The sequence below is a fragment of the Saimiri boliviensis genome, chromosome 11, assembly GCF_048565385.1.
Source record: "Saimiri boliviensis isolate mSaiBol1 chromosome 11, mSaiBol1.pri, whole genome shotgun sequence".
Taxonomy (NCBI): Eukaryota; Metazoa; Chordata; class Mammalia; order Primates; family Cebidae; genus Saimiri; species Saimiri boliviensis.
The window spans coordinates 90,612,539-90,639,123 of NC_133459.1; the positions used below are offsets into that span (position 1 = coordinate 90,612,539).

The following is a 26,585-nucleotide window of genomic DNA, read 5'->3' on the forward strand; positions in this document are numbered from 1 at the left end:
GTGCATGTGGTGTGACCCATCCAATGAAATGTTACAGGAAGCCCCTTGCATGCTTCTAGGTTTTCTACCCATTTAAAAGACACTGTGAAGAAAAGCAGCCCTTGCGATGTTGTGTTGTGAGAACAAGATGTTTGGAGCTGTTACGGATTAGCCAACTATGAAAGGAGACATAATAAAACACTGCCAACAACACAGCTGAAAGAGGGACAAGTGGGATCCTGGGATATCACTGAACAACCCAAACAACTCTGATTCCTACTGTTTTAGCCACTGCTCATCTAGTATGTGCAGTCCAAAGCATTCTACTGGTAAAATTCCCATGGCCCACCAGATAAGAGCTATTCATTTCATTCATTCATTCATTCATTCATTCATTCATTCCTTTATTTATGGAGATAAAGTCTTACCCTTTTGCCTAGGCTGGTGTGCAGAGGCACAACAGCTCACTGCAACCTCTGCCTCCCAGGTTCAAGTGATTCTTGTGCCTGAGTCTCCCAATTAGCTGGGATTACACATACTGGCTACCACACTCGGCTAATTTTTGTATTTTTAGTAGAGATATGGTTCCACCATGATGACCAAGGCTGAAGACCTACTCGTTTCTATAGTATTAAAAAGTCTATTATAAACTTGCCTTAGCTGAGTATTCACCTCACTCCCAACCTCTCATATCTCACACTTTTGGTACTAGCAAAAGTGAACTGCTCACAAACCCTGCAAAGCTCACTCAGGCATCTTGTCTTCTGCACTTGCTGCTCTTCCTCCCAGAGGGAATCCCGTTAGAAGTTCCTTCCGGCAGACACACAATCTTGTTACATCTTCCTTCTGCCAATCATCATTCTTCTGCTTCTTTACCTTGAAACATTCTACTCAGTCTGCATGCTTACCTTCAATCCTACCTACCTTTATTCAAAAAGCTTTCATTCCTCATCAGTTATTTCTGGCACATAATCAATATAATAAATAATCAAAATTATAAGTTTCCAGTGGGCATCTAGCACACAGCAAGCACTGAATAAAGTAGCAAAATAATAAAAAATGATAATCATAATAACGAGCTCCTCTCTGTATTTTTATTTGTGTTCTGTAGCATTAGAAAAAAAAAGTATCTAAAAAACATTTCATAGTTATTTATTAAGTGGACAAGTTAAAACATAAATAAAAATGTTTTCTTTGTCAATTCTGTTGAAAAAGCACAGAAATGAAATAGAGACAATTGTGTTATGAGCACCTTAAAGATCAAAATTACATCAATTTCATCTTTGTCTCCTTGTTATCAAAAGCTCTCTGATAAATAGATGGCTAAATTAAAAGTGTCCTTATACAATCTGGATTGTACAATGTATTAGGTGTCCACATCTAGGTAGCATACTAGCATTTTTGTTATTGTGAAACATTTTCTACTTCTATTATCATCTGCTGAGCCTAGAGTTGGGCAATTTGTATATTTATTATGACAATCTTTTGATGAATGCTAGCCGAGCATCTTGTTCTAACAAAATTACTGTTATCATGACAATTAGCCCACAGATAGAAGAACACAACTTGTTTCAACAAAGTAAATATATCTCTTTTCATTTCAAATTAGGAGAAATGAAGTCAGCAATAGTGAGACCTTGCTGGTACAAGCATATGTTTCCTGACCAGTGCCTCACAGATTGGTACCAGTCCATGGCCTATCAGGAACCTCACTACACAGGAGGAAGTGAGCAGGAGGCAAACCAAGGAAGTGTCATCTGTATTTACAGCCACACCCCTGCCTCATCTTACTGCCTGAGCTCTGCCTCCTGTCAGATCAGGGACAGCATTAGATCCTCACTGAAGCATGAACCTTGTTGTGAACTGCCCACATGAGGGATCTAGATCATGTGCTGCTTATGAGAATCTAATGTCGTATGATCTGTCACTGTCTCCCTTTGTCCCAAGATCGGACCATCTATTTGTAGGAAAAGAAGCTCAGAGCTCCCACTGATTCTACATTATGGTAAGTTGCATAATTATTTCATTATATATTACAATGTATTAATAGTATAAAGTAGCAAAATAAATGTGATGTGATTGAATAATCCTGAAACCACCTCAACCTTTCCCTAGTCCATGGAAAAACTGTCTTCCACAAAACCGGTCCCTGGTGCCAAAAAGCCTGCTGACAACTGGCCTAAAGTAACTCACTATCAGAAGTCTTACCTGGATTGCTGTATTCAGAAAACTTTTTGATATCTGTTTTTCTTTGTAGTCTGAAAGTAATTGGCAAATTCTGTGTATAAAAATGTAATAAATAAAAAGACTTTTAATACTGAGATAAAAAAAAAATACTTACCAAATGTGAAATGCTTAGAGTAATTCAAACAATATCAGAATATCAGAACTTAACAATATTATTCCATCCACCTATGTGTACGTTCTACAAACTTATCATAAACAAGAAAAAGAGTAAAGTGAAATAGTCATAAATCAAGGGCACTATGACCCAGTAAGTTAACTCGCATTAGTCTGACATAACGTGTACCAACTCTGCATAAGTCCTAGCTGCATAATGAACAGCTATTTGTTCTTGGACAAGTTGCTCCTCTTGGGCTCAATGTCGTCTTCTACAAAATAAGAACTTTGCTGTCTTATTTCACTAGATTGTTATAAAGATTTAACAAGATAACATTTTTTAAAAGCTCACAGAAATATTAAAGCAATGGAATAATCTGTTCCTAAATTTTATGACTGAAATCATGTTGGAATTTCAAATAAAACCCAATCTATATTTTGTGCATAGGTTCCAATATGAAAAGGTTGCTGTTTTCAGGAAATGTTATTAAGTCCTAATTTTGCTTATTAGTTGTCCTACTCTTTGTGGCTAATAGTTCAGGGCATCTCAACTATTTCATAGTTTGTAACTAAATTTATTGATAAATATCTCCTTAAAGTAGATGAAATGATTGCCCACTATTATGGAGTCTATCAATCACACTAAGGACAGAAAAACCAATGGATGTTAAGACCTGGCTTGGACCAATGATCCTTCCCTATAGACTCAAACTCTCAAACAGCAGATGTTTGTCAGGACGATGCTTTATATCCACGTTCATCTCCAGCTGACATGAGAGACCAAAACCCTACTTTCTTTTATTTTTAGGTTCCATGAAGAAGTTGCAAGATACATACTAACAACATATTTTGCACACAACACCACACACATTATTCAGTTCCAGTGTTATCTCATAGACCACCTTACATGACTATTTTTGCAGTACAAATAACAATTTCAATATTTTGGTGACACCCATTTTGCTTTGAATCACTCTGTTGCATTATAGCTAGTCAGCAAACAGTCAAATGACCTTCCAGTGACTGTGCAAAATATGGACTGCTTCAAAAATCTGTGTGGCCTCCTTATGCAGGAAGCCATGCTATTTTTCTCTTTATTGTTTCAATTTGAGAATGTGTGCTGCTGAAGCAAGCAGAAAGTTCTACTTTTACACGTGATTAGAAAGAACTTACAGAGTACCTACATAAATTGGTTATGAGTAACATATAAGCAGGGAATAATACACTGCGGAAGGCCGCAAGAGGCCTCTGAGGAGGAAAGCCTCTTCATGCCTCATGTTCCAGTTCAGGGTGACCTTGGCTCTGTTACCATAAACATTGTGCTCAAGGCTGTAAAAAGCCTTCGTAGCACTTTGATGTAGCCAGACTTGTGGGCTCCTTGTAAGGTCTGTGTTCCATCAGCTGTACTTAGATAACAAGCTAAAGATAACCACATGTTCTTCTTTTGTGAAACCCCCAAACTGCCACTGTTATCAATCCTTAGAATGACACACCAGTTCCAGTTCACTGATTCAGTTCTGGCTCACTGATTCACTCCACCATCATCCTCTCGCCACCATTACTCCACCCCTACCCTGTAGATCAAAGTGATTGTAACCAATAAATAGAGTGGATGGTCAGAGCTCGGGGCCTTCACTGTCACCTCCAAAGTAATAAGTGATGGCCCTCTGGTCCTGTAGTCTCTCTTAATCTTTCTTTTTCTCATTCCTTTGTTGCCACTGAACTCAGGGTACCCACAGGTGATGTAGGGGTGGCTCCCTACATTCTGGTGCCCAATGTGGGACTCATGGAGCCCTACATTCTGGCACCCAACGTGTGGGGCTTATGGATCCCTATGTTCTGGCACCCAATGTGTGGGGCTCATGGATTCCCTACATTCAGTGATGAGACATGGACAAGGTATGGCTCTGTTAAGTCCAACTAACCTACTTGAGATTCTGAGAATTCTCTTCAATGGCTTCCTGTGAGGTAGAATTTGAAAATATTTTTAAATATTGAGGTAGAGTTGCAAGTAGCTTGGGCAATTTTCATTATTATTTAAAACAGATCAGTCAAGGGGCCAATCACAACTGGGAGTCCGCTGCTTTGGGGAAGGTAAATATGGGACTTTTTACTGCCTCAGATATTATACAGGATATAAAGGTGCATGAGGGTACAGAACTGGTAGCAAAGAAGAAAGAAACACTCATCTCTTCCTGCCACATTATTTCAACCTCTCTGACCATTTAGAACAAGCCCAGTGAATATCTGCTACAGAAAAGACCAACAAAGGCCTGAAAGGATCTCTTACACCATGAAGGTCTCAGCTAAGTCTAGGCTGAACATGGGGGTGATGGTCAATTAGCTCATTTTGTGTGTGGATAAAGTCACATTGCCAGAGCATGGTGCTGGTGCTTTGGGAATAATGGCTGAGCATATAAACATAGGTATGTGAATTTAAAAAACGCTGTAACTTCAACATCTTTGTATGAATCACCATGAAGACCTGAGGGATCTGAATCTGTAAGGGCATCTTGGTGTCAAAGATCAACCATTACCAGGCAGCAGGACCAGTTTCAGGGGCAAAAATGCAACAGAATCAACAGAAACAACAGAATGATAGGAATGCCCTTTGTTTCTAGTCCTTCTGATTTGATAAAAGGGATTGTCTTCCTTGGATTTAGTAAATCCCTTTGGTTCTTGAAAAATTCAAAGAGTATGTAAGAGATAGTCTTCAGAAGACAGTAACTGACTTTCTGATAAACTGGACATTTCAAGACCCAAATAACTAATCAAAAAAAAAAAAATGAAAGATGTGACACTATTTTTTATCTCATTCATAGGTGTTATACTTGGATGAAATGAACAATGTTTGAATCTGTAAACATAAAGGTCTTACAAGTCCTGAGATAAAGAATCCTGCACACACTGGTACTTCTAACCAGTCTACCTTTTGCTTAATTTCTAGCTGACGCAGGGGACTAACTCATTGCCACTTTAAAACTACCCAAACCAAACTACTACATCTCACTTGATATATAAGATACAATCATTGTAATTATTTTAAGCCTTAATTTAGTGTTAACTAGACTTTTCATGTAAACACTTACATATTATGTTGACTAGACACAGCATAATCCCTGGCAGTTTTTCCAGATTTATCTTGACAAAATACATCAATATCTTGATCGAGTAGAAGGCCAACCATACTTGCTGATCCACAACATACGGCAAGTATAAGCACAGTCCTAAAATGACAGAGAGGTAATTTTTCCCTAACTGTAATAAAGTTATAAGTTAATCTGGCATACTTTACCCATTTAGTATCTTGCCTGTCAATGCAAAATAAAACATTTGCATGCACTAAAAGACATAAGCATCTTGGGTGCTCAAGTGTTAATCTCTGTAAAATACCACCAAGGTTAAAAGGAAGGGACAGAAAGAAAACATCTTATCTCAGTGGGGTGTTAAATAGTAGAAGCTACTAATTTAAAGGCCTTTGATGGGCAAGAAACTATGCTAGGGCCAATTATCTGAAGTGAACAAAGATTTAAGTAAAGATTTCCTTCCAGCTTCCCTAGACTGATATATGGTAAGAGAAAATCAGCTGTGGGGTCACATAAGAGCTATCTGCATACTGAAAGCAGTAATATTAATAATAATGGTGAAAACAGTAGTCATAATAGTTTCAGTTAATGATGCCAATAAGCATGTGCTGGGCACTGAATTAAATGCCGCACACACACATCTTTCTTACTTATGCACAGGCAATTTTGAAGGAGATATTCTCCTCCTTTTCATATATGACAACATGTTTGGTGGTAAATAACATTGCCAAGGTCACACACTTATCAAGTAAGAAAGCTAGAAATTAAACCCAGTCTTGTGTGAATCCAAAGCTTAGATCTTTTCTCTTATCACCCACCTACGCCTTGCCTTCATTAAAGGAACAGTGTACCCACTTAAAACTATCTCTACTTCCTCTCTCCATACCAATTAAAAATAAGGCGAGGCACAGTGGCTCACACCTGTAATCCCAGCACTTTGGGAGGCCGAGGCAGGCGGATCACAAGGTAAAGAGATTGAGACCATCCTGACCAACATGGTGAAACCCAGTCTCTACTAAGAAATACAATTAGCTGGGCATGGTGAAGCATGCTTATAATCTCAGCTACTCAGGAGGCCGAGGCAGGAAAATTGCTTGAACCTGGGAGGTGGAGTTTACAGTGAGCAGAGATGGTACCACTGCACTCCAGCCTGGTGCCTGGTGACAGAGCGAGACTCTGTCTCAAAAACAAACAAACAAACAAACAAACAAATAAATAAATAAATAATAAAAACATCAAAATACACTGGAATTAAATGCTGATGAACATACAGTATGTGGGAATAGCAATTAATTGTCTTGGAGTCATAAGCTAACATTAATATTCTTCAAAGAAAGCAACTTATCGCAGAGTTATTCAAAAGACAAAATGATTATCAACTCCTATTTGTGTTTAATAAAGTGTATTAGTGGAAAAGCATATAAGACATCGAGATTAAAAACTACTAGAAAGAGTTAAGTTCAAAACTGAGTCATAAAGTAAACTAAAAGTTACAGTTCACACTTCATGAGACAAATATGAAATCCATTTAGCTAACATAAATCATATAACCAAAAATGTCACATAATAACATCAGTCAATGTAGTAAGAGGAATCCCACTAAAACTGTTCTTTATGTTGCCCAGTCTAATTGTTTCTCTACTTAACTGATTTGTTGATCCTGATTACTATGTTGCAATAAGTTAATCTTATAAATGTTTATGACTTGAGTGACTGCTATCATTCTACAACACAGAGATTTAAAAAAATAACTATACCTTCCAAATTTATCAATTGCATTTACATTAGCTTTTTTCTTGATTAAAAATTTCATCATTTTCTCTTTTTGTCAGTATACAGCAAGTGAAAGTGGTGTGAGGCCACACTGTAAAACAATAAAAGCAAAAATGATATTTGATTCAAAAAATTACGTACTTCTCAACTGAACTGGAAACTATATAAGATCCTATAAACTTACACTCATAGAAAGTAAACAAATTATAGTCACTTCCTTCTTACTCTTCGGTGCTTTCTCACACACTGCTCTTTCCCTTGGAGACACTTCTCTTCTGCCTCAACACATTAACTCTGATCATCTCAAACACTCAGTTTAAACACTTACTGGTTCCAGGAATCTTTGCTTCTATGCCAGCATTTGGCATGGTATTATTGGATGATAATATTTTTTCCATCTAAACAAAGAGCTGTGTCTTTTAGCTCTATATTCTCAAACTCTAAAACAAATTGTTGGGTATAAAGCAAGAATTTGTAAAATATTTCTTTAGTTTCATGTTTTACCAAAAGATCAACCTCCAACGTGCAATAAATATTGCTACTAAGTCTCATACTGCCCATTTCAACAATTTTTCCAACATTTATTCATTTAAAATCAATTTGTATTTAAGTTTTCCAGATTGATAACTAAATAAATAATCAGTTCATAGAACTACTGAAACCAAATTTACAGAATCCCTATATGTAGTCTTAATAACTCCATGGTTTTCAGTGTTTAAAACTGCCACCCTGATTAAGCAAATGCTCTACAAACGTTTTTTTTTTATTTTTTATTGTACTTTAGGTTCTGGGGTGCATGTGCAAATCATGCAGGATTGTTGCATAGTTACAAACATGGCAAGGTGGTTTGCTGCCTTCATCCCCCTATCTCCTCTATCTTGTATTTCTCCCCTCATTATCCCTCCCTACCCTCCCCATCCACCTGCTGTCCCTCTCCTAGCCCCCACTCAACCGACCACAGTCTCTGATGCTCCCCTCCCTGTGTCCATGTGTTCTCATTGTTTAACACCCACCTTTGAGTGATAATATGTGGTGTATGGTTTCCTGTTCTTGTGTCTGTTTGCTAAAATGATGGTTTCCAGATTCATCCATGTCCCTACGAAGGACATGAACTCATCATTTTTTATGGCTGCATAGTATTCCACGGTGTATATGTGCCACATTTTGTTTATCCAGTCTATAATTGATGGACATTTGAGTTGGTTCCAGGTCTTTGCTATTGCAAACAGTGCCACAATGATCATATGTGTGCATTTGTCTTTATAATAGAACAATTTATAATTATTTGGGTATATACCCAGTAATAGATTGCTGGGTCAAATGGAATTTCTGTTTCTAGGTCCTTGAGAAATTGCCACACTGTCTTCCACAATGGTTGAACTAATTTGCAATCCCACCAACAGTATAAAAATGTTCCTATTTCTCTACATCTTCTCCAGCATCTGTTGTCTCCAGGTTTTTTAAAGACCACCATTCTAACTGGTGTGAGATTGTATCTCAATGTGGCTTTGATTTGCATTTCTCTAATGACCAGTGCTGATGAGCATTTTTTAATATGTTTGTTGGGCTCATATATGTCTTCTTTTGTAAAGTGTCTGTTCATATCCTTTGACCACTTTTGATTGGGTTTGTTTGTTTTCTTATAAATCTGTTTTAGTTCTTTGCACATTCTGGATATTAGCCTTTTGTCAGATGGGCAGATTGCAAAATTTTTTCCCATTCTGTTGGTTGCCAGTTCACACTAATGATTGTTTCCTTTGCTGTACAGAAGCTCTGGAGTTTAATTAGATTCCATTTGTCTATTTTGGCTTTTGTTGCCATTGCTTTTGGTGTTTCAGCCATGAATCCTTGCCTGCGCCCATGTCCTGAATGGTTTTGCCTAGGTTTTCTTCTAGGGTGTTTATGGTGTTAAGACTTATGTTTAATTGTTAATCCATCTGGAATTAATTTTAGTGTAAGGTGTCAGGAAGGGGTCCAGTTTCTGCTTTCTGCACACTGCTAGTCAGTTTTCCCAACACCATTTAGAGAGCTACTGGATAGTTCAATTGATCAAAGAGGTTTAGAATTTGCTACAATTCTAACTGAGAAAACTCTGATCTTACTAACAACTTACTGAGCTAAGCACTTGAATGGTAACAAAGAGAAACAAAATCCTGAGAGGACCATCCTCTACTTATTGAAGACTACTCACTGCAAATTTCTAAAGACCTTCTGAATGGCAGTGAATAACTGATGTTAGGAGAAGGTATTATTCTGTAAGCTGATTGATACTGCCAATAATATTCATTTTAACATCCCAACCACAGAGATGAAAGCCAGATTAGGCCAGCAATGGTGGCTCACACCTGTAATCCTAGCATTTTGAAAGCCTGAAGCAGGTGAATCACTTGAGCCCAGGAGTTCAAGACTGGCCTGGGCAACATGGCAAAAAACTCATCTCTACTTCAGAAAAAAAAAATACAAAAACTGAGGTTGAAGGACCACCTGAGCTTGGGGAGGTCAAGGCTGCAGTGAGCTCTGATCACACTACTGCACTCCAGCCTGGCAGAGACCTTGTCCCCCACCCCCCAAAAAAGTCAAACTAGTATTATGGGAAATGAAAGATATAAAGGAATTAGCACATATCCAACTCCAACTGCAACTATTCTAGAGATCTTAAGTTTCTGAGATGTAAGAATTTATGTATTACACTTATTTATTCAGTGATTCCTCAGCAGGAGTGTATCCAGATTTTGAGGAATTTGTCATCGTTGTTTAGAGAAAGGTCTCATTATGTTGCCCAGGCTAGACTCAAACTCCTGAGCTCAAGCAATTTTCCCACTCAGCCTCCCCAGCAGCTGAGACTACAGCCATTCACCACCATGCCTGGCTTCAAGGAAACCTTTTGAAACATACATGCCCAGGATTTATTAGACTTACTTTATGAAAATCTTCAGGGGAGAGCCTAGGCTTGTAGATTATTTAAAAATTTTCCTCAGGTTACTGGGATGCACAATTCTAGCTGAAAACTAGTGCAATAGATAATTACTTCAGTGTCCTCTCTTAGCCACATGACCAATTCCCTTTATCATTTGAGGATTTGGCCAAAACGAGAAAAGAGTAGGAGAGAGATTCATTTGCTGAAAACACCACATAATTTTCCCAGGTAAGAGAAGAACAGGGTCTAGTAAACTCAAAATACAACTTGATCTTGTTATTTATAAGCTCCTTATCTCCCACCTTCCCATCAAGACATTCTAGATTAGAAAGCAGAATTGAGACTCTAGTTGGCTATTTCTACCAGAAGAGGATCATGAGTCAGTTAAGTACCTGTTATTCCCTCTGCTCAAGGGTTTCCCACTACATTACCACCTATTCACTGCCAATCTGGTTCCTTAGAGGCCTCCTAACATTGATCTCCAGGCAATTTATAACTAACTCCTTCTCCCAAACTGAAAACTCATTCTCTAAAACTGAAGAGAACTCTGTCTCACCATACAAAAGAAACGAATGAATACCACACACACACACACACACACACACACACACACACACACACAACCGTTTCATGGTCTTCCCCCTCCATTACCTAATTTACAGACTAGCCTTGATATTTCTGATTGCTCTCTTCTCCCCTTTCCATTTCTCCCTCATGAGCAATCAGAGCTACCCTAAGCCTTGCCACTCAAGATACATCACTTCATATCGATTACTTTTCTTAGAAATTTGCCAAAGCAGCAGGATTTCTTTTCACTGAAACATGTTTTTGTTTTCTTGGAGTTTTAATGTAAAACCTATTTCCAGGGCAAATTTTACTATTTTACAGTCATTTGGAAAAACAAACAAACAAACAAACAAAAAACCTGGGAAAGAAAAATTGGAAAAAACAATAAGTATTGCCTTTTACAATTTCAGTGTTTTCAAAAAAAGAAATTTACCACAAGTATATTTTTTAAAAAGCTGTACCCTCTAATTCTTCTTTAAATTTAACAATATTGAAAATAAAATCTTAGACAACTAAGTCATTTCAAAATATTTTCATTCAGGTATGCTTGAGCTTCCAAATACAGAAAACTAACCCTTACACAGGAGGTCAGTGTTAAAACAATTGCATTTCAGTATTTTGAAAATAAAATTGATAGATCTATACCATGTTTTTTGCTTCAATATCAGCACCATATAAAATCAGTGCTTTGGCCAGTAATTTGTCTTCATTGTAGACCATGTAATGTAGCGCGGTATTGCCATACACATCCGGAAGGTTTGGGTCAGTGCCATGTTCTAGCAACGTTAACACACATTCATCTTCTTGGCACTGTACGGCCTGTCAGTATTAGACCAAAAACAAATCATAAATCCTAGGAACTCAAAAGAAATATTCCACAGGTTTCACCAACTAGCTATATTTAAATGAGAAAACTCATCTTTATTCTACATATTGAAATCAAATCCATCTCATGCCAATACAGTCGGCTACTGCATACCTTTATTAGAGCTGTCCTCTTTTTGCTGTCAAAGGCATGAAGTTCACATCTTCTGTACAGCAAGAGTTTTACTATTTCTGAATTCCCATTGGCAGAGGCCAAATGGAGGGCAGTTCTGTGAGAGTGAGAAGACATTTTAGGAAATTGTATTGCACTATCTACAGCCACCTCAGCAATTCATGTCATTGCAAACACTGAACCGTCTGCTATTACTCTGCCTTCAAAACAAACATTGGATTTTCCTTTGAAGAAAGTATACTATTTATTACCCCTCCTTACTCACTGTATGAGTGAAAGAGCAGCCTACTTGAACAGAAAGAGCATAGCCCTTGGATTCCATTCAACTTGGGCTGGAATCCTCTTTCCGCTCTGTCACTTCCTAGATGTTGCTTAGCCTTTTTGTATCTCAATTTCCTCAACAATAAAATGGGAATGAAAATAGTAACTTTCTCAGAGAAAACCACTGTAATACTTAAATGAGACTCTACAAAAAAGACAGAGAATAGTTCCTAACACAACAGCTCAATAATTGCTAGATATTATAATTTTTACTACTACTACTGGAGACATGTGAATTGAGTGAGATAATACAGTTATACCTACACTTGAAGTATGTTTTAAGGATTACAGGTAACATTCTATTTCAGTGATTCTAAGATGATTCCACGTTTGAACATTTCTTACACTGGAATGTCACTTGTAATTCATGATTTACCATAACTGTAATTGGCAGCATTTAAATAATTCTCTTATTGGGACATAAAATAATGAGGCATCTTACAATCCCTGGTGCCTTACATTAGGTAGGCCACGTTATAGTATAACAGGTCTGGCACAGTTCTAATCCAATGACTGGCATTTAGATGAATTTTGGTTCTTAAAAGAACTATGAAATAAGAAGGCTGAGGTGAAAACAAAAACACATTTCTAAAATAAACTAACTCTTACTTTGGTTTTCAAAAAACTTTAAGCCAAAGAAAACTTGAGATTTAAATGACTAAGTGTGTCTCATTTTTTTCAATACTCAGAATTACAGAATGTATGTAAATCAGGTATTTCCAATCATTAATATTAGAATTTAAGACTATTATCAATTTTCTTTTTTAAAAAAGGATTTGGAAAACTATTTGTGGAGTTTCTTCAACGTTTACATCCAGTGATACCTGTGCAGGATGCGCAGTTTTGTTACTTAGGTAAATGTGTGCCAAGGGGGGTTGTACAGATTGTTTCGTAACCCAGATATGAAGCCTACTACCTGTTCCTTCTATTTCCTGCTGCTTTCCCTCCTCCCAACCCCCACCGTCTGATAGGCCCCGTGTGTGCTGTTCCCCTGTAGGTGTCTGTGTGTTCTCATCATTTAGCTCTCACCTGTAAGTGAGAACATGTGGTATCTGGTGTTTTCTGTTCCTGTGTTAGTTTGCTAAGGATAATGGCCTCCAACATCCATGTCCCTGTAAAGGACATGCTCTCATTCTTTTTTGTGGCTGCTGTTTATGTATCCCATTTTAGTTCTTAAAAGTACTAAAACAGTCTTTATCCAAGTTTGTTATAAATTTTAAAGGGCAATTAAAGGTTATCTTTTTACTATTTCTACCTTCAGAAATGCTTTTGTTTGAAAGGAGAGAGGAAAAACTTCAATTGAGATTAAGTTCTAATACCCCAATTTAAAAATCTCTCAGTTTGCCCAGCCCCAGCATGTAAACATGAAGTTTTCAAAGATGACGGACACTGAGAGGGAGTAGAACATGCCTGCCACGTAATAGGTGTGAGACAGTAGAATATGCCTGCCACAAAATAGGTGTCTGCCTTATGTTTGATGAATAAATAGATTGAAAGGATACAGCTGGTGAGTTCAATATTTAAAAAAAAACTCCTGTAGAGGAATACATTTGTAATAGTAATAATCAGTTATATTTGCTATTTTAATTTTCATATATAACTAAAGTAAAACCATTAATCCACAGTTTTTACACATTATATATAAGGAGAAGATAAATATATAATAAAATGTATATACAATAAAATCTACAGGGACAGGTAAACAGATTCCCTCTACTTCTGGATAGGATAAAAGTTTACAGAAGATACCCATCCACAGAAATAAAAATAAATAATAGAAGGTGAGAAACTATTTGTATCTATGCAAGTAGCATATTTCTTCTCTTCCCAAGGATTATTTCATGACTACCGAAACTTAACTAAAACTTTTGAGATGTTCATTGCAGAAATCACAGATAAGAGAAAGGGAAAAACTTCACTCACAAATCCCCAGAAATAAATTTGATCCTATTTTCTACATCTTTTCAGCTAACACAAAAGCAGATTGTTTGTGTATATGTAAAACAGATTTTTTTCCCTCACTTTATATACCAAATTACATCTTTGCATGTCAACATATCTCTATCTATTGACACCCTCAGTGGTTACATATTATTCCATGCCATGGATGCACTGAAATTTGTTCATAAAATCTTCATATGAGTTCTTCTCAATACATTGCTATTATAAGCAATACTTAAAAAAAAAAAGATGTATACATTTCTTAAAGCTATTTCAGAATAATGAAATTGATGAGTAAAAGGCATATACATTTTAAAAATAGAGTTCTTGCCACCAAAGTATCTATTTGAAAAGTCGCAGCAACTTAAACTTTAAGCAATTGTGTAAATACCACTGTTCTTCATCCTCACACACTTTGTGGATAGAAAACCATATTCCATTCCCTTTTTTTTTTTTTTTTTTTTTTTTTGAGAGGGAGTCTCGCTGTGTCCCCAGACCAGAGTGCAGTGGCACAATCTTGGCTCACTGCAACCTATGCCTCCCAGGTTGAAGCAGTTCTCCTGCCTCAGTCTCCCAAGTATCTGAGATTACAAGTACTCGCCACCAGGCCCAGGTCCGGCAAAGTTTTGTATTTTTAGTAGAGACAGGCTTTCACCATGCTGGCCTGGCTGGTCTCAAATTCTGAAATCATGATCCACCTTCCTTGACCTCCCAAAGTGCTGAGATTACAGGCAGGAATCACTGCACCTGGCCAGTCATTCCTCTTCTAACTTAAATTAGAATTAGAAAACAGTATTTTCTAATTCTGTTAGAAATTAGAAAATATTTTAAATTTCTAAACAGTATTTTCTAATTTCTGTGAAATAGAAAACAGTATTTCATTCCTCCTCTAGCTTAAATTCCTTCTCTTACCAGAACACTATGTTTTCCTAAGTGCGTAGATCACTGGTAGACATACAAAGAAATTAGTTTGCCCAATTTTAAATTGAGTTTATTTAGTTGTCTTTTGGTTGACTTGAAAGAATTCGCTGTAAAATGAAAATACATGTTTTGTAAAGATGTTGGACCTCTGTTAATGTTTTTCTTATATACGGATGTTTTTTATTTTGCCAAGCCAACTTTCAGAATACTTGCTTTGGGAGGTTCTTAGGAAGGTGATTGTGAACATAAAAAATACATCTGCATATATAGGCCAGGCACAGTGGCTCACACCTGTAATCTCAGCACTTTGGGAGGCCAAGGCAGGTGGATCACAAGTTCAAGAGTTCAAGACCAGCCTGGCCAAGATGATGAAACCCATCTCTACTAAAAATACAAAAACAAATAGCCGGGCACGGTGACGGGCACCTGTAATCCCAGCTACTCGAGAGGCTGAGGCAGAGAATTGCTTAAACCTGGGAGACAGAGGTTGCAGTGAGCCGAGATCACACCACTATACTCCAGCCTGGGGGACAAAGACTTCACCTAAATATTTATATATGCATATATAAATAGGCATTTGTGTTTTTTTCTGGTACTTTTCACATTTTGTGTATTTAAAGTTTTTTACTCTATACTCCAGGAATTTATCTTTGTCACATAAAAATCTAGCTAGGTTTCTCCAAACAGCATGCATTTCACTTAGGAATAATTAAGTTTTTTACTAATACAAAACATCACCTTTATCAAGGACTAAATTCTTACATACATTTGACTATTTCTGGATTTCCTGTTCTGTTCTGCTCATTTATGTCTTTTCAGCTGTTAGTAAACAATTTGTGGAAATAGCACATGCAAATTTTGACATCTGGAAAGCAAATCTTTTTCTATTCTGCTACAAAAAAATTAATTTATCACAGTAACAGATAGCATGCCTAATTTAAAAATGCTAAAACGTTGCTATTTTCATTTGGTTTAGGTAAAAGTGATAAATACAGAAAGAGCTCATATCTTTTAAAAAAAAATTTTTTTATTGCATTTTAGGTTTTGGGGTACATGTGAAGAACACGCAAGACTGTTGCATAGGTACACATATGGCAGTGTGGTTTGCTGCCTTCCTTCCCCTCACCTGTATCTGTCATTTCTCCCCATGCTATCTCTCCCCACCTCCCCAATGCCTGTCCCTCCCCCATTTCCCCCCAACTTGGACCCTAGTGTGTAGTGTTCCCCTCCCCGTATCCATGTGTTCTCATTGTTCAACACCCGCAGAAAGAGCTCATATCTTAAGAGAAATGATTCTTCCTATTCAAAGACACAAACCATCTTCCCATTTATTTTCCTTCTAAGGTTTCTCAGTAAATAACATATTTACATAGGATACATTGATATGAAACACATATTGAATTTTATTTGAAGAATATTTAGCCAGAAGTTGATATACTATGGAACTTAGTTCTCAATATATACCTTTCTATAATGTATATAACATTGTTTTAAAATGTGTACATTAAAAATAATCCACTGCAACGATTTAATTTTGCGAGGTACATCACTTTAAGACAGTCTATTAGTGTTCTACAAGGGAAATTATAATTTGATTGGAAATCAGTTAAAGTTTTGTTTTCACGTTGCTGCTCATAAAGAAGCCTGTGCCCTGACCCCTCTGAGGTTTCCACAGCCAGGATGGTGTGGGGCCTGCAGAGACGATAAATCCGGGCACCCCGCCACCGCCCCCACACCAGTAGGGTACATCCCCACCATCCCGCCTCCTCTCAGCGAGGCCCAGCTATCTTTTCTCCTTGTCTGTCTGGTTCACATCAGTGCTCCTGAGCATGACGATGAGATTGGCTCTGGGGACTTTACCCCATCAGGCGGCTCTGTGGAGCTTGTCCAGGTCTTCTCGCCGGATCTGGTACCTTGGCTCCTCGAAGGCACTGTCATCATAGTCTGCCCAAGTGCCCACGTTGCTCTTGCCGCTCCCCCTGCAGCAGGAGAAGCAGTGGCAGCACCATTTGCCCATCTTGCTCCTGAGACCAAAGGGCTTCTTCATAGCGGAGGCAGCCGGCTTTGAACAAACCTCAGCCACCGTCTGCTTTTAACAGCCAGGCGAGGCCAGTAGTAGTGGGCAGATCGCCTCTACAAACCAGCTTGACCGACTAGCAGGAAACTCCGGGTTTCCAACCTGGTTGAAGAGAAAGGACAATCCTAGCCCAAACCTGTCCACCCCAGGAGGGGAGCCCAGCCCAGCCCAACCCACCCAGGGAAAGCCCATGCCCACCCAGGGAGAGCCCAGTCCAACCCAAGGAAACACCCAACCCAGCCAGGGGAATGCCAAGCTCAGCAGATAAAAGGTCAAGCCCAGCAAAGGAATGCGAGGGAGGAAACGTCAGTCAAAGCTAGGAACCCGAAGCCAAGCGAGGAACACCACGCTAAGCCAGGAACAGCAAAGCTAAGCCACCGCGACAGGCAAGCCAAGCCGTTATGCACGTGCGGTGTGCTCGAGGCCACACTTCTACAGGGAGCCACAGTGTGTGGCGTGCGCGTGTCCCAGCCTCCACAGGTGAGCCACAACATGCAGTGTGCGTGTGTCCCAGCCTCTGCAGGTGAGCCACAACGTGCAGTGTGCATGTGTCCCAGCCTCTGCAGGTGAGCCACAACGTGCAGCGTGTGCGTGTCCCAGCCTCCACAGGTGAACCACAGCGTGCAGCATGCGTGTGTGGCGTGCGCGTGTCCCAGCTTCTGCAGGCGAGCCACAGTGTGTGGCGTGCGCACCTCAGGTGGCATCACTGCACGTGGCTCAGTGACCGACGTGTGCAACCCACGCGCGCCAGTCCTGGCGCCACCAATGTTAGGGACAGCCTTGTGTTCCCCGTAAATTTCGTGTCCAAGCCAGGGCTAACCACTGTGGGGCTTCTGGTCTGGAGGGCTCTGCTGGAGTGCAGTAGTGGTGTGCCTCAGGCCGCTGTCTCCAGGCCAGCAGAAGGGGGCTTGGAGGAGCACTTACCTGATGGCCAGATGCAGAAAGGCACCCCCATGTGCAGATCCAGGTAACAGGATGCTATGAACTTCAGGGAACCAGACTGGGGCATCCCTGGTAGCCTCTGAGCTGGGCCCCAGGCAGCGGCACCTTGACTTGTTTCAGGCTGCTTCACCCAAACCACAGGCGCTTTGGTGTGAGAAGACATTTATGCAGCCAACAAACATATGAAAAAAAAGGCTCATCATCACTGGTCATTAGAGAAATGCCACATTGAGATAACATTTCATGCCAGTTAGAATGGCTATCACTGAAAAATCAGGAGACAACAGATGCTGGAGAGGATGTGGAGAAATAGGAACACTTTTACACTGTTGGTGGGAGTGTAAATGAGTTCAACCATTGTGGAAGACAGTGTGGTGATTCCTCAAGGATCTTGAACTAGAAATACCATTTGGCCCAGCAATCCCATTACTAGGCATATACCCAAAGGATTATAATCATTCTGTTATAAAAACACATGCACACGTATGTTTACAGCACTGTTCACAATAACAAAGACTTGGAACCAACCCAAATGTCCATCAATGATAGACTGGACAAAGAAAATGTGCCACATATATGCCATGGAATACTATGCAGCCACAGAAAAGGATGAGTTCATGTCCTTTGCAGGGACATAGATAAAGCTAGAAACCATCATTCTTAGGAAACTGACCCAAGAACAGAAAACCAAACACCGCATGTTCTCACTCATAGGTGGGAGTTGAATGATGAGAACACATGGACACACTAAGGGGAACATCACACACTGGGGTCTGTTGTGGGGTGGGAGCTAGAGGAGGGATAGCAGGGGTGGGGAGGTTGGGAAGGAATAATATTGGGAGAAATGCCTGATGTAGGTGACGGGGGTTGGTGGCAGCAAACCACCATGGCATGTGTGTACCTATGCAACAATCCTGCAAGATCTGCACATATACTCCAGAACTTAAAGTATAATTTTAAAAAAGACAGATTTTTTGAAAGAGGTGGACAAGCCATGTGCAGACATTTTCCATGAGAAATTTTTATGTCCAGTCTTATGGTGCATCTGGTGCTGACTATAAGCTCCTTTTATCTGCTTAGAACTGCAGTAAAGACTTTAAGTAATTTGTTTCTCTGTAAATATAATAGAAAGGGGTTGGAGCTATGTTCCATCAGTGCCAAGATGTGAATAATAAGAAATAACAGCAAGCATGGAGCAGAGAATGATTCGGCGATGTTTGGAAGTCATGGCTGCAGGTGATTATGAAAACGTAAACCTCTCCAAGAATTCACAGTGCATGGGTAATGGCAGCAAAATTCTGGATACTATGGGGAAAAAAAATCCACAAGTACAGGTACATTTATTGGAATGACTCATCACAGAAACTTACTGTTGGGGAGTGATTACTATATGCTAATGTAGGTTTGTACAAAACCTTTTGGAGTACCCCCATGATAGAATGACTTATTGAGTTGAAGAGAAATGAATTTGCCCTACATTCCTAAATTTGGTGGAATGACTGCTTGCCCAATATAGACCATTAAGGATGACTAGAGCAGGTAGTTCTTGCTAGACAAGCTTTCCTTCAAATTCTCAATATAACATTCCTGCTAGAGGGTAGATACAACTTGCTTATGAGAGCCAGTGCTGGAGTACCCAAAGGCTGTTCTGTAATTGGATTCTTCTCCCCTTGTCCTCTCTGAACTCTACCCTGCACTAGACGGTTTCAATGTTGGAGCATCTGAGTGCCAGCCAGGTAGACAAGTATGAGAATTTTGCTTTCACGTAGGGTCATGAAGCATTCAGGGACCTGAAGTAAGTCCAGGAAGATCAAAGGGTGGCCCAGGAGGCAAATCCCTAATTAGTATTGAGTTAAAGCCAGTAAAAATCAGCTCACATGTCCAAGAATATGAGCTGAGCCAAATCAGGTTGAGAAATCTAGACCAGAAAGAAAAAAGAATTGTAATAAAATGGGAGGATTTTAGGGGATAGGACAGAGGAGACTGTCTCTGTTAAGCTGGTGGGTCCCAGGTTTACAAATATTTGCTCTCAGGTATTTGGTTTGGGTTTCTGGCTGTGTTGATTTAACTTAAACGTACAGGTTTAGGACAAGTTGTGCAAAGAAAAAAGCACAGAGGACTCAATGGTAGCTGAGTCCTCATGAGAGTGACAGAATCTAGAATGATTCAAACGTTCTGGCTAATTCACCAAAGCAATGATGAAGGTTTTGTTGTATAGTTGAAAGAACATTAAATTCAAAAGAAAGCAACAATGAGTGATTCCCAACTTGCTGAACAAATTTACTAGTTTTCATTTTTTTAGTTCAGTAGACCTGTTTCATGCTTCTGAGCCTATACAAATTAAAATATAAAAACTACTTACCTTGGGCTGGGTGCAGTGGCTCATGCTTATAATCCTAGCACTTTGGGAGGCTGAGGTGGGTGGATTTCCTGAGCTCAGGAGTTCGAGACCAGCCTGGGCAACTCAGTGAAACCCCATCTCTACTAAAATATAAAAATTAGCCAGGCACTGTGGTGGGTGCCTGTAATCCCAGCTACTTGGGAGGCTTAGACAGTAGAATCACTTGAACCCGGGAGGAGGAGATTGCAGTGAGCCGAGATCACGCCATTGAACTCCAGCCAGAGTAACAGAGGAAGACTTCATCTCAACAAACAAACAAATGAACAAACAAAAAAACCCCAAAACAAAACAAAACAAAAACATACCTTACCAGGCTGTCTGTTTGGATCAAATAAACTACAACTGTGAAAATAAATCACGCAGTATTTAGCAACTATTTTTTGGCGTCTTTTTCTCCCTGCCTCTTTTCTTCTCTTTCTCCCTTTCTTTCTCTATTCTTCCTATTTATCTTCCACACTAGTCACCTTAGAAGCATCCCTGCCTGAGAATCAGACCCACCAAGCTGTTCACTGCAGTCTGACTTTCTGATATCGCCACAGTGACCTTCAAGTACATTAATTTGTTGATTTTCTGCCATGCCGTCTCAGCTGGGGGATGCTCAATGCCCACATGGAAGTAAGCAGAGGACAACTGAAGCCTTGAGTCAGGGTGCCTCAGAGAAGATGAGCGGAAGCCTCAGCAAATTCAAAGCATGTGTTTTATAAATCAGGAGAGCACACAAGGGCAGACTGTCTGTCAGTTGTTTCCACAGGTAAGTAGGGAGGCTTTACTGACGTCACCCCACCAGTCAGTGTTCACACCTCTTTAGTGATGACACATTTCCCTCTGCCCTGTAGCAAATTTGTCTTATTAGCTAGAATGATTCCAGTTTGGAAACATCCTCTACAAAGCAATTACCTATAGAGTTACAAAGCAGGGCTTAGGCAGACCACATATATATTCATGTGACCAAGATTGTACATTATTTATTTTGTAAGCAGATGAAAAAAGGCAACTGTAACCTGGGGGGAAAGTTCTGGAGGTATCTATAAGAGGGTGATAGCTGAAACCGTGCAACAGGGTGAGATCACTCAGGGAGAGAGTGGAAAGCAATAGTTAAGGAGCAGACAGACATTAGCCGAGCATGGTGGCAGGTGCCTATTATCCCAGCCACTCAGGAGGCTGAGGCAGGAGAATTGCTTCAACCCCAGTGGGGGTGGATGTTGCATTGTGTCAAAATCACATCTTTGCATTCCAGCCTGGGCAACAAGAGCAAAACTCCCTCTCAAAAAAATAGGAGCAGACAGAGAAAAATGAAGTTGAAAAACAAAGCCAGAGTAATGGGAACACAGTCAGAATAAAGTAGTATCTCTAAAGAATCAAGGCTAAGAATGTCAAGATGTTGGAGGGCTAGCAAGTTAGGAATATAGATTGATATACAGGTTGGGGACAAGGGAGGAGCCTTTCAGTGGTGTCCTGTTTCTGCTAGAATAAATTCCTAGGATAAGTTCCTAATTCAGCTCACAATGCCCAAATTGCCCTTCAACCTCATGTCACATCATTTCCATTCTCCCACTGCCAACTCTCTGGCTTTCTTCTCCTTTCCCCAGTGCACCGTGTTCACTCCTACCACAGAGGCTTTGGATGGGCTATTTCTCTGCCTGGAATACTCTTCCCTTAAGGTGCACTTTAATTCATCATTCCAAACACAGATGAAGCATCATTTCCTCACTAAAGCCTTACCTGGCTAATCCAGGTCAAGCCAAATTATTTATTTATTTATTTATTTATTTATTTATTTATTTATTTATTTTATTTTTGAGATAGAGTCTCACCCTGTCACCCAGGCTGGAGTGCAATGGCATGACTTGGATCACTGCAACCTCCACCTCCCGAGTTCAAGTGATTCTCCTGTCTCAGCCTCCTGAGTAGCTGGGATTACAGGCATCTACCACCACGCCCAGCTAATTTTTGTATTTTTAATAGAGACAGGGTTTCACCATTTAATAGAAACAAGGTCATAATATTGGTCAGGGGGGTCTTGAACTCCTGACCTCAGGTGATCCACTTGTCTTAGCCTCCAAAAGTGCTGGGATTACAGATGTGAACCACTGCACCTGGCCAAGTCAAATTATTTAATTTTATAGAATCATGTCTCTTTCTATTCCAGCACTCTTCCCAATTTATAATTATGCCTGCACACATGCTTTTTGGTGACTATGTGTCATTCACTGGATTGTAGACTTTATTAGAGTGAGACTTGAGAAATTCTTAGCACAGCAATATTTTAACTAGACACCAATGGAATAAAGTTTCCCACTGGAATAAAGTTTGATGTAGAAACAGACATCCTGTACTTTCTTCCCATTAGTGCATGCCTAAACAACCCCATCAGAATAGATGAACCTGGAAATCATCATTCTCAGCAAACGGACACAAGAACAGAAAATCAAACACCACGTGTTCTCATTCATAGGCAGGTGTTGAACAATGAGAACACATGGACACAGGGAGGGAGCATCACACACTGGGTTCTGCAGGGGAGAACTAGGGGAGGGACAGCGGGGGTGGGGAGTTGGGGAGGGATAACATGGGGAGAAAAGCCAAATATAGGTGATGGGGAGGAAGGCAGCAAAGCACATTGCTATGTATGTACCTATGCAACAATCCTCAATGTTCTTCACATGTACCCCAAAATATAAAACGGAATAAAATATCTATTTTTAAAAAAGAATTACTTTAGTGTTTCTCCATGAGCTGGCACTCAAGACAACATGGCCAGTCTCAAGTATACAAGCTTGTTGATTAGGTTGGTATGGGATAAGCCATTATGAAGAGTTTACAGTCAATAGTTCCCAGTCTTTGGAAGGGCCACAGACACCTTTACGAATCCACTGAAAGCTAGATTCTGTTATGGGTTGAATTGTTTTCCCCCAAAGAGATGTTGAAGTTTTAACCCCGGTGTCTATGAATGTGATCTTATTTGGAAATAAAATCTTTGCAGATGATTAACTTAAAATAAAGTCATTTGGGAGGGCCCTAATTCAATATAACTGATGTCCTTATATAATGGGGCAATATGGACACAGAGATGAATATATATGGAGGAGACAAGAGGAGATAGCCATCTATAAGCCAAGGTGGCCTGGCACTACCAGAAGCTGGGAGAGAAGGATGGAACAGGTTCTCCCTCCCAGCCCTCAAAGGAACCAGTCCTGCTCACACCTTGATTTCAGACTTCTAGCTTTCAAACTGTGCGGCAATAAGGGTATGTTGTTTATGCCACTCAGTTTGGTAGTTTGTTAAAGCAGCCCCAGGAAGCTAACAGAGACAGTTTCTGTAGAAATAAAATTTCTTGAGAGCATACCCAACTTTCCATGTAATGTCCAGGTGTTGACAGATCCACTGAGGCCCAGGTTCATCATTTTACAGCATCAAAGATGCTATAAAATTTCCAAACTAGGCCGGGCGCGGTGGCTCAAGCCTGTAATCCCAGCACTTTGGGAGGCCGAGGCGGGTGGATCATAAGGTCAAGAGATCGAGACCATCCTGGTCAACATGGTGAAACCCCGTCTCCACTAAAAATACAAGAAATTAGCTGGGCGTGGTGGCGCGTGCCTGTAATCCCAGCTACTCAGGAGGCTGAGGCAGGAGAATTGCCTGAACCCAGGAGGCGGAGGTTGCGGTGAGCCGAGATCGCGCCATTGCACTCCAGCCTGGGTAACAAGAGCGGAACTCCGTCTCAAAAAAAAAAAAAAAAAAAAAAAAAATTCCAAACTAAAATCCCTCAGGATAAAGGCAAAGGAAAGAAGAAAATTGGCAACAACTACTATTTGCTCTGTTTGACCCTTGCCTAAGCACCTGGCATATATTACTTCACTGAATCCTCATAACCACTCTATGAAATAAATGGAAATACAGACCCAGAGAGATTGAACGTCATGCAGAAATTCACACATCTAGAGACTGACTGTGCTGGGAATAGGACGTGAGTTTTCTTTTACTCTGAAACCAGTGCTTTTTCTGTTCTTGCCCTGCCTCTGAGTGACCTGTGAGAGTCAAAGCACATGATATGTGGCTTCCTGGACTGTGAGGTTACAGCGAGACCAGGGTTGTGTGAATGTCAGTAGCTTAAAGGGAAATTGGAGAATAGTTTTCTTCAAAAAGTTAAGCTGGGCATGGTGGCTCATGCCTGTAATCCCAGTGCTTTGGGAGGCCGAGGCGGGCAGATTCTGAGGTCAGGAGGTCAGGAGACCAGCCTGGTCAACATGATGAAACCCCCGTCTCTACTAAAAATACAGAAAATAATTAGCTGGGTGTGGTGTCAGGTACCTGTAATCCCAGCTACTTGGGAGGCTGAGGCAGGAGAATTGCTTGAGCCGGGGAGGCAGAGGTTGCAGTGAGCGGAGATCGCAGCACTGCACTCCAGCCTGGCACCAGGCCTCTGTTTCAAAAAAAAAAAAAAAATCTGTGAAGTCATTATCAGGATCCTTGATTATATATGGATGAAAAATGACGTTCAGAAAGGTCTATAGTACAGACCAGACCAGAATTTCACAGGGGTCATTTGACCTGAAAGCCCGTGGCTTCCCGGCATCCCCTGCAGTTCAGCTGCATCGAGCCAACAGCGCCGCATAGTGGTTAGAATCTGACCAGCGTAAATCCCAGCTGTGTCACTTCCTGGCTGACATTGGAAATGCTACTTAATCTCTCTGTGCTTCAGATTTCTCAACTATATATATATATATATATATATATATATATATATATAATAAAATAAATAAAATAGGACTATTATAAGTTAAGTGAATTAATACTTGTCAAATACTTAGGACAGTGCTTTGTGATTTGTAAGTGCTATGAACAAGTTAGCCATTGTTATTACTATAACTGGAAAGGATACCACAGTCCCAAGTTCATCAGGGGAACATAGGATATTGCCCAATGTCTGGGATAAAAGTAAATCCATATATAACCACATAAATATATTTTTAAAAAAGGAGACAATGAACATTTAATACCTAATCTCAACAGCTTTTTCCAAGAAACCTTTCCAAAAGAAAGAAAAAGAAAGAAAGAGAGAAAGAAAGAAAGAAAAGAAAAGAAAGAAAGAAAGAAAGAAAGAAAGAAAGAAAGAAAGAAAGAAAGGAAAGGAAAGAAAGAAAGAAAGAAAGAGAAAGAAAGGAAAAGAAAAAAAACTTTGAGGCTGATATTTGAGAAATGTTGGCTTTAAAAAATTGTTTTCCGGGCAGAGCGAATTCCTTTATTTACATCTATCTCACTCCCTTTCTCTTGTCCTGCAACCTTATTAAGAACTGGGATGAACTGAATAATACCACACTTGTCCCATGATTACCATTATTATTGGCATCCCAAAATAAAGCCCCTCCAGGGACTCTTTCTTAGAGGAGGTTTATCACTATTAAAATCTTCAACCTCGAAGTTTATTCAGCTTATCAACTATAACTGCGATAATGGAAAGATAGGGATTTAGTGACAGTCTTTAACTGGGCTAAGCACTAAATCCTAAATTCTATCTATTTAGGATTTAGTGTTCAGCCCACTTACAGGTCCAGAACTTTCTATGGACTCTCTCTTTTCAGCGTATGTTTGATTTATGAGTTCAGTTCAATTAGTAAATCTCTAGTGATTCTTTACTTGTGCAAATAACCATGGAGAATTCCAAAAATATTTAAGATGGGAATTGGCCCTTGAGGAAAATAAAGCCTAATTGGAAAACCAAGGGCTGATTCACATTAAAAAGTAGTAAGTGACTGCCTGAGTCTGGCTAGGATATCTCTCACACACTGGCTGATACTTACTTGAAATTGTTCTATCATAGTTTCATGTTTTTAATTCAAACTTTTGCTCCCTCAAAAACCAAGTGACTGCCCGTCCCGCTCACCTTAGAAACACTTTCCTCTAGGCCAGTGGTTCTCCGCTGACATCAGCATCACCTGGGAGCTCATTAGAAATGTTAATTCCCAGGCCCTGCTCCAGATCTACTGAATCTGAAACTCTGGGAGTGGGGGAACCAGCAACCTGTTTTACCATCTGTCTCAGGTGGTTCCAAGTCATGCTACAGCTTGATTCACTGGTCTAGGAATTTTACTCTAAGCCCCAAAATTGGACTAAAGGCTTGTGGAGGACACAATGTAGTTTTGCCCAAGCATGTGCATTTCAAAAGAATGAGAATCAAAAGATTCAATGGCTGGTAAAGAGAAGACCCTCAAGGTTTCAATAGCCCATTGGCTTGAATGGAAGACCCTTTAATGGAAGATTAAAAACTGATGGATAAGATTGCCCCAACTCTCAACGATGAATTGATGAACGGCCAGTGTTTT

General features: G+C 39.8%; 1 non-coding gene and 1 pseudogene across 1 annotated transcript; both read right to left on the bottom strand.

Moving 5' to 3' along the window:
• Positions 1–835: 835 nt before the first annotated feature.
• LOC141580418 (uncharacterized) lies at positions 836–16,967 on the bottom strand (annotated as a pseudogene).
• On the bottom strand, positions 3,348–3,451 carry LOC141580497 (U6 spliceosomal RNA). Its single transcript, XR_012512665.1, has one exon. It is a non-coding gene; the product is annotated as a U6 spliceosomal RNA (small nuclear RNA).
• Positions 16,968–26,585: the final 9,618 nt, after the last annotated feature.